At 32.1% G+C, this 14,994-nt stretch overlaps 1 protein-coding gene and 1 pseudogene across 3 annotated transcripts in view; one reads left to right on the forward strand and one right to left on the reverse strand.

The window, feature by feature from the left end:
- On the reverse strand, window positions 1–12,733 carry LOC143251798 (large ribosomal subunit protein eL22-like; annotated as a pseudogene).
- LOC143254301 (uncharacterized) overlaps window positions 7,729–14,994 on the forward strand; it is a 26,368-nt gene continuing 19,102 nt past the window's right edge. The window contains exon 1 of one of the 3 annotated variants that reach the window (XM_076509237.1): window positions 7,729–7,870. The gene's annotated coding sequence lies outside the window, so the exon portion shown is untranslated. Of the gene's footprint in view, window positions 7,871–12,685; window positions 12,825–14,994 lie in introns of those variants that run through there. The other 2 variants (XM_076509238.1, XM_076509239.1) reach the window with 2 other exon arrangements.

Raw genomic sequence — 14,994 nt, forward strand, 5'->3', positions numbered from 1 at the left:
TTAAACAAATTCATTATCTTGCTCTTTCTTGTTAATCTGGAAGTAATGTAACTCGTAGGAAGCTTTACTTGCAGCTACAACTCTTAACCAATCACGTAGACTGTTCTTTTTCAGATATTTCTTTGTCAAATATTTAAGGTATCTGGAAACAAAAAAAAGGAAAATACATGTTGTAAGATGTACATTACAAAGACATGGATGTAATGGAATAAACCAGTCTATTGAAATTTCTAATTTGTTCCCATTCCAAGATAAATTTGTCAGTTTTCTTAAAAGATGTAACATAGATTTCACAAACCTAAAACATTTGTGAAAATATACTGCTGTTATTAAAGGAGAAAAAAATGGAATTACTATTCAGAGACGTGAAATCCATATTGTCCAACAGACTCATCCAATGTACAGAGCTCAGTGGACTGAAAAATTCTTTAAACAAAAGTTTTGTCCTGAAAAATTAAAAGAAATTATTAAATTTTTAACATAAATGTGTTCATGTAATCCTGTTTTAATGTGTATATAAAGAAATTTTATGATAAGTTTTATCTTTCACCAACTGATATGACTAATTTGGAATAATTAAGGAAACTTCAACAGTTTTAAGTTATTTCATGACATTTGTGTATAATGTCAAAATAATAAATGACACACAACATTAAAGTAGTTATACAATGTTATGTTCTACCTTTTAATGTGTGGTTTGTGGGGCTGAAAGGAGGAAGTACATTTTTCCCCAAAAATTTAACACCCTTACTGTTTATCATTTTAAAAAATTGTCAAATTTGCTAACTGTATGGAAGTTAATGTACATCCAATCAAATTAAATTTCTCACTCATAATTGAGTTGACAAAATGAAAAAGAAACCAAGACAACTAAAACGTCACAAACTTGACAACTGTGAATCTAATTATAATTAAAGAAATGCACAATATTTTTTCCAGTTACCTACAAGCAGCTAGAATACCTTTATTTTTTGTTTTAATTTGTCCACTAATGGGGAACAAAACAATCTAAGAGATTTTAAAATATCCAATAACCAAAATGGTAATGTTTTTGTTGGTTATTAAACGTACATTAAAAAAATTCAAAAGTCAATCGATGTGACTTACTTTCTTTACAAAAACGTAAATAACAAAACAGGATTAAGGTTAAAAATGAAAATATTTATTAATAGCTTTTATTATCATTCATGTGAAAAGCTACTGTAGGTTGGTTAAATCAAAGGTTTATTAATATATTTCAATTTTCCACAAAATGAATATGGCAAATCATGTGCATGCTGTAATACTAACACTTAGCTAACCTTCTTGAGAACCGTACACCTGCATTAACCAACAATTATATTTTACTTTTTTCTTCAGTTCCAACATTCCCAAGGTTGTTAATTTTCCACTCTTATCCTTTCTTTCAGCAACTTTTCTTGTTGCAAAAAAATATTAAAATGATTTTATTATTAAGTCAAATGAAACAATTGTAAACCCACACACACACACACACATGTATATATTTAAGCATGTTTCAAGTTGTCATTTTTGAACTAAAGTTCTTTCACAAAAAATGTATGCTCACAAATATTTTAATTATATTTATTACATCAAATACAAAAATACTGAAATTTGTTTCACTCTATTTCTCAAATTTACACTGCAATGTGCAACACTTTTTGGTAAAACTTTCCTCCAACATTCAGTTTTTCAAATATTCTGGTTTTATATGAATACTTGCTAAAATTGTGAATAATTTCTTCACTGAAATAGAACATTAAGTTAATATGCTTTCTAAGACTAAAAAAGGTATTCCATCAACAGTGTAACAATATAAAACAGGAAAACTGTTTTGATCTTATAAAGTTGTTAACATCCACAATTCCATCTTCAACTGGGTGACTACAATCCACAATGAACTTCAGCTGTGTCTTCTTTCTCTTACCCTTTCTCTTCTGGAGATTTTTAACATTTTTTCTTGATGTTACTTGACTAGTTATTGAAAAAAACACGTTTAAAATTTGTTTTTGATTAAAATATAGCATTTGGCATTTAAAAAAAAACAGCTCTGTCATGAGTTAACAATAAGTAGTACAATATGATGAAATGCAACAAAAAGAGACCAGTCCAATACGAGATGATTTTTACAAAAAAAAAAATTAAAGTGCATTATTTCTAATTGAGCAAAAATCATCAATTTCTTTTTTGTATAGTATGATTTTGTTTGTATTTTTAAGACCTTTTAAGGCTTTGTGGAAATTGTATGTATGCTGATGTAGCTATCCCAAAAAAGTTTGAAAAATGTGTAATAAAACTCTTATGCCTACAAGATCTATCCCAAAACCTTGAATTCAAATAAGGATTTAGTGACCAAAAGACTGCTACTGCAATCACTATTTTTAAAACAATGGGCCCAGGAAATTTAGAAACTAATAACAGGCTTTACTCTCTGAGTTAATGCAATCTTTAAAAAAACTTGCATAAAAAGGGGGAACTTGGCAAAAAATAATTATTAATTTTAACATTGTTTTTAAAAAATAAGTGCTTTTTATTTGTTGTTTGTGGCCTGGCATGGCCTAGCACGTTAAGGTGTGCGCTTCGTAATCTGAGGGTCACTGGTTCGTGCCTGAGCCGCGCCAAACATGCTCGCCCTCCCAGCCGTGGGGACGTTATAATGTGACGGTCAATCCCACTATTCGTTGGTAAAAGAGTAGCCCAAGAGTTGGCGGTGGGTGGTGATGACTAGCTGCCTTCCCTCTAGTCTTACACTGCTAAATTAGGGATGGCTAGCACAGATAGCCCTCGAGTAGCTTTGTGCGAAATTCAAAAAACCAAACCTTGTTGTTTGTTTTTTTGACAAAGCTACATTCTTTAATCACAAAGTTACTCTGATTATTGTTGTGTGATTTAATATTAAGAAAAATAAGACTGAACACAATGAAAACAATTAGTTTAAATCATGTACTACCATTATTTTACCCAACTTCCTTATTATGAATCTACTAATAAAATTTAGATAAAATTTGTGAAACATATTTTTTAGTAAAGTAGTAGCTCCATACATGTTTATATATTATGTATTACCACACGAAACCTTAAAATTATGTAATAAAGTGGTACATTAGTGCTTTCTGCCACTCTGCAATTGGTATTAACTTTTGAACTATTAAATAATTCCAATTTAAATTAACTATAAAATATTTAAAGCGCCTGAAAAATTTCAAAATACAGTCTTGGATCATGAGACAAAAATTTACAAAAATACGTTTAAACCAAAAATCGAATTTGGAACTATGTGGCACATCTTTGACAGTTTTTATTAAACAAAATATTTACATATTTTTCTACAAACTGTGATGAATCTGCTAATTTGAAAGTCTGTTCTGATGTGTAGTTACCAATGTAATTCAATTAGTTGGAAAACAAGGTTGTATAGTACTTGAACACAAACATTACTTGTTTTCAGGTTTTCAAATTCTGAAAAGAAGTGAAATCAACTTTTATATTTTTAATCAAATCTATCATTATAAGTAGTTGAATGAGTATTACATCTTGCATTTCCTGTTCATTTTATTTTACCTGTCACCTAAGAGTTGTGTTAAATGCCAAAAATGGAAATTATGGCACTGAAATTGAGGAACCTGTATATAGTTTCCCTTTTATTTTTTTCTATTTTATTACAAAAACATAATGAGATATTCCACAAAATATATTATACAGGTTCTTTTCTTAGGCAGTAAGTTATTGTCACTTTTAGTGTTTTCCTTTTCTTTTTAATGTTTAAAGTATGCTGTAATGTTGTGGTAAACTGTTACATTTACCTCTTTCTTTCTTCTAACTTTTTAATTGATAATTGTAATATATATATACACTGCTGGCCAAAATCTTAAGGCCAATGAACACAAATAAAAAATATGCATTTTACGTTGTTAGACTCAACCACTTATTTGAGTAGAGCTTCAAAAGATGAAAATAAGAAAAGGGAAAATAAAAGTAAAAAAATTTTTTAGCATTTAATAGGGAAAATCTGAACACTATGAAATTAGCCTGAATACTAGATGGTCAAAAGTTTAAGACCATACCAAAAAGAAGCCCTAAACAGGGTAGGAAATGTCCAACAGGGAGTCTCAGTAGTGAGTTTCATGGCCGTCATTGCGAATAACTTCAAACATACGCTTTGGCATGGTTGATATAAGCGTTTGCAGAAGGCTGGCTGAAATGTTATTCTAAGTGGTGAAGGTGGCTTCACGAAGATCATACACTGTTTGGAATTGACATCCATTTCTATAGACTTCCCTTGCCAATCACCCCCAAATATTTTCAATGGGGTTCAGTTTGGGCGAACACGCTAGATGGTCCAAAAGAATCACGTTATTTGCCATGAAAAAGTCCTTTTTCTGCGGGCATTGTGGACTGCAGCATTGTCCTGCTGAAAGATCCAGTTATTTCCACACAAGCGAGGGCTTTCAGGCAATAAGGATGCTCTCTCCAACATGCCAATGTAGCCATCTGCTGTTTGACGCCCCTGTATAACCTGAAGCACCATTGTTCCATGGAAAGAGAAAGCACCCCAAATCATGATGGAACCTCCTCCACTGTATCGTATAGAAAATATCTTCAGTGGGATATCCTTATCGTACCATTAACGTTGGAAGTCATCTGGACAATTCAGGTTAAATTTTTTTCTCATCAGAGAACTAAACCTTCTTCCACTTTTCTACGTTCCATGTTTGGTGCTTCTCAACAAAGTTTAGCCGAGCTGTTTTGTGGTGTGGAAGGAGGCGTGGTCTTTGAAGACGTTTTCGGTTTTTAAAGCCTTTCTCTCGAAGATGCCGTCTTATTGTTCTTGAGCTGCATTCTGCGTCTGTAAGGACCTTAATCTGGTTCGACGATTGGCTGGTGTTTTGCCGGACAACCCGTCTAATCCTCCTGCTCAACGCCGGCGAAATTTTCTTGGGCCGACCACTTAAAATTCTCGTTCCGTTTCCCTCAGGGTCTTCTAAGAAATTTGCAACAGCAGTTTTACTACGCCCAATCTCACCAGCAATGGCACGCTGAGAGAGGCCTTGCTTTTGCAGCTCGACAATTCTGTCACGTTCAAACTCTGTCAGCTTTTTAGCCTTTGCCATGTTTTTACCCAATATAACACAGGAGATGTCAGTGGGAGATGTTAACGTCATGCTTGAACACAAATGACTAAATTTCGTTATGTGTTTACCGATTAACGCTTCGTTTCAGTATGGTCTTAAACTTTTGACCAGATAGTATTTAGGCTAATTTCATAGTGTTCACATTTTCCCTATTAACTGCTAAAAAAGTTTTTTTTTTATTTTCCCTTTTCTTATTTTCATTTTCGAAGCTCTACTCAAATAAGTGGTTGAGTCTAACAACGCAAAGTGCATATTTTTTCTTTATGTTCATTGACCTTAAGATTTTGGCTAACGGTGTATTTCGCAAGTACATGGCCTAACAGTAAGTTTACTTTAAGGGAGAGTGATTGAATGGTGCCCATATGTTTGGTATGTTTTATCAAATTAGTGGTTTCAGTGTAAATTTTAAAGCGTGAGTGTAAACAATGTAATACATCTAAATATTTCATAAACTTATTAGCATATAAAATAGTACAAATTGTGTTCAATTCCATCATGCACCTGCCCTTTCAGTCTCAGAAGAATGACTCACCCAATCTCATGTGTTTTAAGTTTTAAATTAACATACACAGTTTTGATAACAGCTATAAACATTTATAAACTATACTCTGTAAGTAATTAAAGTGTAAAATGGGCGAATTATCTTACTATCACATTAAACTGAGATACAACCTTAACTCAAGCACGTTTTAAGCTAATGATCATGATTAACACTCCTACGAAAATTGGGGCCTATTAGGCCCCAGAGCAACTTGAAAGGTTATTAATATTAGGCTAATAATTTTGTATTTAAATGAAATTGCCATTTAAATCCATTAATGAATGGATTAACGAGATTCCCACTGTCCCTATCTACTATCTAGCGAAACCACAGCCAGGGGAACGGGCTTGGAGAAATCAGGACTAGAAACGTCTTTTCGTAGGAGTGTTAAATGAACATATACGAGGTGTGAGCAAAAAGTTATAAGACTTCACTTTTGTTCCGAAGAATAATGTACATACATCAGAATTATATGCTATCCCCTTCAAATTAGTCTTCCCCAGCTGATGCACACTTGTGTCCAACGTTCCTTCCATTTTGAATGAATCAGTATTTCACATTAATTTATTCAAATTTGGTTTTGTTTGTTTTTGGCACAAAGCTAAATAACGGACTATCCATGCTCTGTCCACTGCAGGGTATTATACCCGGACTCCACCGTCATAAAGCCAAAAAATTACATCTGACCTCCGTGGGTACATAAAAGAGAGTTTGTTAAAAAGAAATATAATTTATAAACAGTTTTATTGTAGATACACATCTAATAAATTAATTTTGATTTTAAGAAGTATACATTTCAAAAGCTGCAAAATTAAAATTGTTAAGGTAGAAAATGAAGAAGTAGAATAAATACACTGAAAGTTGAACATTTTGTGTCTCTCTTTTTTTTTTTTTTTTAATAAAAAGGCACATTAGGCATTTGCTTCGTCCGCTGTGGGGAATTTGTTTGTTTGTTTTGGTTTTTTTTTAATTTCGCACAAAGCTACTCGAGGGCTATCTGTGCTAGCCGTCCCTAATTTAGCAGTGTAAGACTAGAGGGAAAGCAGCTAGTCATCACCACCCACCGCCAACTCTTGGGCTACTCTTTTACCAACGAATAGTGGGATTGACCGTCACATTATAACGCCCCCACGGCTGGGAGGGCGAGCATGTTTGGCGCGACTCGGGCGCAAACCCGCGACCCTCAGATTACGAAGCGCACGCCTTAACGCGCTAGGCCATGCCAGGCTCCTGTGGGGAATCAAACCCTGGTTTTAGCGTTGGAAAGCCATCGACTTAAAGCTGTCCCATTTGAGAATAGTGAATATTGAGAGTTCATATAAACCAGTGGCATTACTAGAATTTTTTGTGTGAGAACAGAAGGAGCAAAGAGTTGATTAGGAGGAGGAGTATAGAAGTGGGTCAAATTTTATAAAAAACAAAATAAATATGCTTTTTTCTGCCTTTACTAAGTGTCTAGTTTTTCATTTTAATTACCGTCCACTCCCCATGTAAAGTTAAAGCTACATCGTGTTCTCTTTGCACAGCTTTCTGAAGATTTAATGCTATTTCAAACTATAATTAAATCCACCCCTGGGTTCAATCTGATTGAAGATACTTCTTTTGATTTGAGGTCCATAGTATGGATAAGGCGTCCATCCAAAAATAACACTTTCATGTCAGTAGGTGTTATAAAGTCGGGAGAATTTGAAAATCCTTAAAGACCTAAACCTTAATAGTTTAGATGAGAGGTATAGCTCTCCAATGAGGATTTGCTCCACACGCCATCGTGATGGACATGCCTTTCATCTATCCAATAATTGGCTATCGTTACCGTGAGACAAGCACAATGTTCTTCGGATCTATTACATAACGCCCCCCCGCTAGTACAGCAGTAAGTCTACGGATTTACAACGCTAAAATCAGGAGTTCGGTTCCCCTTGGTGGGCTCAACTGATAGTCCGATGTGGCTTTGCTATAAGAAAAACACATCTAATACATAACACTAAAAATACTGAAATTTATAGAACTATTTTACAAAACAACAGAGGACGCTACACTCCATACTCGTCCTATACGCTCTAACATAGAATCAACAGATAGTCATGATGTAAGATGTTATTGAGCAAATTTTCAAACTGTTCTTACCTGGCTCATGTATTATTGGTCTCTGTTACTGCACGAAGAGGGTTGGATTTGGAGATATCGTGAAGGTTATGTAAGTAAAGATATCTTACAATTTTAAAATAAAAGTTTAATTTTTTATTGTAAATTAATATGTATAATCTGCAATGTCGGTGTCATACTCGTACTAGTGTGTGAGAATCAAAGTCATTCGAAGCAGCGAGTAATGTTGTACAGATTATATAATATAAACTAAAATAAAGTATTTTAAGTATATTTTGACCATCCAATATAACCATGCAGTGATAACGAAATGTGAGATTTTCCTGGGATTAAATTTTCCTGAAAAGTTATTTATAAGTTAAGGTTAGATAGAATATGGTGAACATGGGCTCAGCAAGGTTTAGCGTTTTGAAAATTAATCTCATAGCCTCAGCCTTTTGATTCCAATTTTTACTTATGGGATAGACGTGGTTAATACTTTATTTGCATTTTCAGCATTAAGTTTTAAGACTTAATTATGTGCCATACAGAAGAATAAATAAACTATTAAATTACACTGGTGGCATTTGGAGAAATATTATTTAATTGGTTATTAAGGAAGCTTGTTGAGTGTGAACAAGGAATTTAATTTTTAGTAATGAACTTGACTCAAACTGGACTATTGTTCCTAGTGCCATTGGGGTATAGCTAATGCATTAGTAGAATTTGCCCATAACATTAAACTTCTAGTTATTCCAAACTCAGTAACTGTCTTGAGGATGTTGAAGTTCTGCTGAATGACTTGGATGAGTTTTGGTAATTAATTTGGGATATGATTTGAATTTTTTTTGTATTTACACTTTTACAGTAGATGGGAATCTGCTTAGTAATGTGATTTAAGAAAGATCTTGGTACAGTGGGTACTAAATCTCTAAAGCCACTAAATTGAGGTTCTCTCTTGATTAGGAAAACTAATAAAATTCAAGGATGTATTTATAAATTATAGGCATATTTATTACAAGTCAAAAGAGATAATATTCTCTCTGTACAAATCACTAGTTATACCTTAGTTGGTATATGTTGTTTTGGTCTGCTTGTCTAAAGAGATATTGACCTATTGGAAAAGATTTAGAGGCAGACTGCCATGACATTGAAGAATATTTTTGAAAATCTTACAATAAGCCATGAGAAACAGAGAAAGTTCAAGTTTATTTTCTTAAATTTCAGACATCCATTAAGAGCTACTAATTGTATAAGCAGTGTTTACATTTGCTGACAATATTAAAGTCTTGGGTGCTGCAGGTTGTGAAGACTGACTTCCGTTGTTTCTAGGCCTCTTACCAACAGGTACAGCTCTTAGTTAAAGATGTATCTTGACTTTGCTTTAGCCTAATTCACATCTCATCCATCAATAGTGTCTATGGATTGGTTCTGTGCCAGAGAATGCACCATTTTCTACAAATTATCTATGTAAGATAATTTGTAAAGCCTTTTTGCATCTTCTGCAAGTTCAGCTATGGTCTCATTCTTCCTTCTCCTTACTTTGCTTTGGAAACTTCTTTCTGATGTATTACTACAGATCTGTTTGTTAAGACAGCCACTAATGCCTGATGGGTTTTATGGCTCTCAGTGGTAAGATTGCTTATTGTTAAAGCTTGTTTAAATGGGCAACAAAATGGAAGACTTATTTATCACTGTTCCATCCATTCACTTTTGAAGCCATTCGAAACTGAGCTTGATATATTTTCAACAAAGTTTTCTCATTATGACTTGCTTGTTTCTCAACTGGGTACATTGTTGAACTAGCCACTTAAGTTTTGAAATTTGATGAAGGTTCTACTGTATTAGTTCACATCGTAGTAATAGTAACAGATTTAGACCAGATTGGTTCTCCTTTTTTATATCTCATAGTTAATTGGTTTTTTATTTGAAATTTCGGTGCAGATGTAGAGAACCATGTTGCTGGTTTTATCTCTGCATTTTCTAATTCTTATCATATGTTTTAATCTGTTTGCTTTATCTTCTTTGTTGATTTTGTCGTTATCTTCATGGACTTTCATCATACCTGTCTTACTTTGTTCATATTCTTCCATGTTTTGTCATACTGGCTTACAGAGAAGAAAGGTGGGGAACTTCCTACATATTTTTAATGGTAACTTCACAGTTATAGTGACCAGTTTCTTCATAAAATCACCACAAAATGGTTTTTGGATTTGGATTAAAGGAATGCAAATGTACTGGCGAAACATTATTCTGGATGTTTTGGGAGTGTTAATTATTTGGGTGTCCAGTGGTAGTTTACATGCTACTTTTAACAGCTCTCAAAGATATAATTGGACTCTCCAAAGGCAGATAATGTTATTGGTAATGGATATAACATGAAATTAACTGAAACTATTATATTTTTGGTAAGAGACAAAAAAAATATTACTAGCCCAAATGTGAAACAACAGTAATGTATGGCTTCTAAAATCTTGCATAGTTAACAATAGCTTCACATCAGAGAGTGTTAAGACAGATATGGAGAAATACAAGATGTGAAATCTTACATAGTTAACAATAGCTTCACATCAGAGAGTGTCAAGACAGATATGGAGAAATACAAGATGTGAAATCTTACATAGTTAACAACAGCTTCATATCAGAGAGTGTTAAGACAGATATGGAGAAATACAAGATGTGAAATCTTACATAGTTAACAGCTTCACATCAGAGAGTGTCAAGACAGATATGGAGAAATACAAGATGTGAAATCTTACATAGTTAACAATAGCTTCACATCAGAGTGTGTCAAGACAGATATATAAGAATAAAATAACTTACATTAGATAAAATTAACAGTAGTTTCACAGCATTTGGTAGTCGTTAAACTTGATTTACAGTCTGTAAGATTTTGTCCTTTTAGTTGTTCATAATGTATAAAATATACCTATATATGTTATTTTGTTATAATTTTCTATTGTGTTATTCATATATATCAGGGTAATTAAAGGCTTCCTTGCTAAGACGTTGAATTACAACCAACATGTCAGAGTGATAATGGAAATTTGTAATTCAAAGTAAGACTTTTCTGTAATGTTGTGGTTGCACTACAGACTTATTCAGTTCTGTTTCTGTTGTCAGCACTTGAACTAATTTAATTTTATGACAAGGCCAAAGAATTTGTGATATGTAGGTAATTTCTGAAGATAATACTTTTTAAATAAAGAACTAATCTGATAAGTTTTATCAGTATGTTTTATCAAATCAAATATCTGCACAACCTAAAGGTAGATAGTAAGAATTCCTTTATCTGTATCTCTCTATTTTTTTAAAGATTTTCAGGAAAGAATATATAAAGCTGTGACTCTAACCTCAAAGTTGGTAGTTTTAAATCTTGCAAAAATAGAAACAGCTGTTGCAGAATGTTTTCTTAAGGAAAGTTCTGATATGCAAGGTTTTCAAATATTTTTAACACACACTCAAAAAAGACAGGAAATTCTGAACCTTAATAATATGAAGAAGTTATAGTATTTTAGGTAATGTGTGGAGTTTTAACCCTAATTTGACTAACTAGTTCTAATTTTTTTATCACTGGTGGGGCCACCTAATATTCCCTACAGGTAATTTTATGTTTGATGAAATTGTGGATTTCCTGTTTAAAATTCTTAAGGGATCCCAAATGTAATGAATTGTAATATTGATGGTAGTTTTTGTGTAAATTGTTTTGTGATTTGTATATTAATAGGTTCTTTGTAATCAACAATGTTAGGCACCCCAAAAAAAAAAAAAAGGTTTAAAAAGCCAGTGATATTTTTGAAAATTTTAGGATTATGGATTAATGGAGTACACGAGGTGATATGGTTCTGTAACTGTGCTGATATGCACTAACACTGATGAACATACTTTTTACAGAAAAAAAAGTATTTCAAACAGTATAAACAAATACATGTATCTTGTTGATTAATGTCTTAAATAACCTTGAAAACTTGTCATGGATGACATGAATTGAGATAATGGCACACGCACAAAAACATCTGAAGTGTGTAAGAACTAGTTCCAAAATGTGGGGAAAAACAAAATCTTCGACTATCAAGGAAATGGTAAGACGGACAGTACATTAAGGATGTGCACATATTTTTCTTGTAGAACATGGTATGTCTGGTGATGATTAAGTCAGGTACTTTCATTCAAGAGTGTTTAAAAGAAAATTATCTCTTTCCTTCTGTAATCATGCATACAGGAAATACAGTTGTAAAGAATGAATTACTTAGGTAGTGGATTTAAGTTTTGTTTTTCATTGTAACTTCATGTGTGATCCCTTTCTATTAGTCTGAGAACTTTAAGTGATTATGATATTGCATACTTGGCCAATTGTTGGTAATAAAGGGTATCCAAGCATACACTAAGTGGTATTACAAAGTATAAGATGCTTAACTGTTGTCAATTGACTGTCAGTTTCCTTCAGTGTAATTGAAACATAACCTGCTCATCAGACAGATCTCTGGAACTTCAGCTTTCTAAGGTATGTTGCATAAATAATTAGATGAAACTTTTTACTGTAAAATTTATTGCTCTTGCCTGATGTAGCTGAAGAAATGAGTTCATTCTCTACAGTGTTTTAACAGTTTCATTCTTACATCATGCCAAAGCAGTGGATGATCTGTTTCAAATGACATGCAGTTTTAGCTTATTTGTGTCATATTATACATAGCAACTCAGCATTATTCAGCAGTAGAATCTTAATTTATGAAGCACATTTTGAGGTTTACTTTGTTGCAACATGATGATGCCACTGTAGTTGGGATGATAAGAACTTTGTACCTGGTTGAAGAACATAAGATTACTCTGCAAATATTTGGTGCTGTGATTGTTTGATGTGAGCAAACATTTGGGTATTGAGCTCTGTGTGTGTTTGGCTAGTTCTCTGAGAAAAACCTCTCTCTCCACTTTCAATAAACTTTGTGAGCAGTTCTTCCAACTTATTTGCTACCATTTTCCATTTAAAACAGTTAATATATCAAAAAAATATTTGTTTATGAAAGAAGTGCTCGGAGAAGCTACGAATTAAAAAAACAACCAAATAGGTATTTTTTTTTTTATGTAATGAAAATCTCAGTAGATCACAATGTGTATCTTATGATCTGCTAACCTCTTCTGTGTCTTTTTTTGAAATTGAATTTAAAATTTGTTTTCTGTTTAGATCTGTCTTAGTATATACTTATGTATCAATGAGAAGTTTGTTTATGGTCTGTTATAATATTTCTGCAGAAAATATGTTTGATAAATAATTGTTACTTATCTAGATCTGTACTATTTTAATGAAACTACAGTAAATGATAAAAATGCTTTTTCTTTGATCATGCTACATAATTCAGAATAAATCTAACATAAATCACCATAAACAATATTTTCAATGCATCCGGAGAACACTGGTTGTATTATGTATCTGCCTGAACCTCTAAATGACCATTTTAAGTCATATATAAGTGACAGAAGACAATTGACTGAAAGGTGTTAATTAGTGTACATAAATAGTAACAATGCTTGATTGTTATCAGAGTAGATTTCTTTTATAATATCTTTAAAGAAATATTATTTTTATAAAAAAACATTTAACTACTGAAACCAAAACTCAATAATTCAGACAGTTTGCAGTCTCACATACTTGTATATTTTTTTGTATGATCTGTTGTTTTGCTTTATATTTTGAAATTTTATTAACTTTCCATAACATGGTTTTTTTTTTCTGGTTCGAGTTACAAGATAAAAGTAAATGTAGTCTTACCTAATGATGACATTGATTTAGTAATATCACAGAATGTAAGAATGACTTTTAATTTCTGTAATGACTACAAATGTTGATCACTGAGAAAAAACATTAAAAACATAAAAAAAACTCATAGGTTATGACCATTTTTATAGACTTGTGTGTAGAATTATAGAATATAGGTAGAATTTTTACAGTGATTTCTCTGTCATCAAAAGTACGCCCATCCCAATGGTAGCAATACCCCATCAACCCAAAGAAAATAAATTTGATTTACGTCTGACATTTTGAATTAAGTTTGTAAATAAATATCAATTCTAATTTTCCTTCTTTGGTGCCAATCTACCTAATCTGATCAAAAGCTCTGAAAATGAACCCCTATGTGTATATGATTGTTAATTTGCTTTTAGAAAAAATTATTTACCTTATTTTTTTCATTACATTGAAGCACTGAGCTGTGTCATTCAAGCCTATTTGGCTGTAACTGCTCTAAATTGTTTTTCATCAAACAGTTGTTTTTCTAAATAGTTTAAAAATGACATTTGTGTTAAAGGATCTACCTACAATTAAAAGCAATACAATGTTAAAATCTTGTACAATATATAATTTTTAAAACAGGGACTTGTCCTAAAAGAATCTTTTGAAAGAATCAAAAAATTAAAGGTTTTATTGCCTTTAATTGTCAATAAATAAATTGCTATTCTATTTTTTCAGGCTATATCCGAGGTGTAACATTGTACTTTCTGATAACAGTCTGATTATTGAGCTTTGTATTAGTTAAGTTTGTCCATGTCATCAGTGCTACGTTTTTACTGTGTTGGGTTTCAGTGAAATAATATCTAGTAAGATAAGTTTGATATTCTCTCTCTCTAATTTTCAGAATTGTTTTAAACTGAGACTTCCAAATGAAAAATGTGTAAAGTGCAAAACTTGTCTCTCCATCTTTACATAATCTTTGTCAGCAGTTCTTCTAATTTGTTTGCTATGATTTCCATTTAAAATAGTTAATGTAACAAAAATGTACTTAGAGAGGCTTTAAATTAAAAAAATGAACAACAACAACAACAAAATAAGTATCTTATTTATGTAGCTAAATTCTAAATACATCACAATATGTATCTTGTATGATATGTCAACTCTTTCTGTGTCAGAATGTTTTTTTTTTGGAAATGAGTTAAGTTTTCTATTTAGATTTTTTTCTTAGTCTATACTTGTGTATAAATGAAAAGTTATTTTTTGATTTTTTTGTAATATTTCTGCACAGAATGTGTTTGTTAAACAAATGTTACATATCTGTAATGAAACTTTAGTAACAGATAGGAATGTTGTTTATTTTATGTTACATTAGAATCAACCTGAAAGAAATCACCGTAAACAGTGTTTTTAATGTCATCTAGAGAACACTCATTGTAAAACATAATAAAATGCAGATATATTTGGAGAAACAATTAAAAATATAAGAAATGGGTTGTCTGAATGAATTTAGG

Source organism: Tachypleus tridentatus, chromosome 6 (genome assembly GCF_004210375.1).
Source record: "Tachypleus tridentatus isolate NWPU-2018 chromosome 6, ASM421037v1, whole genome shotgun sequence".
In the NCBI taxonomy this organism is placed as follows: Eukaryota; Metazoa; Arthropoda; class Merostomata; order Xiphosura; family Limulidae; genus Tachypleus; species Tachypleus tridentatus.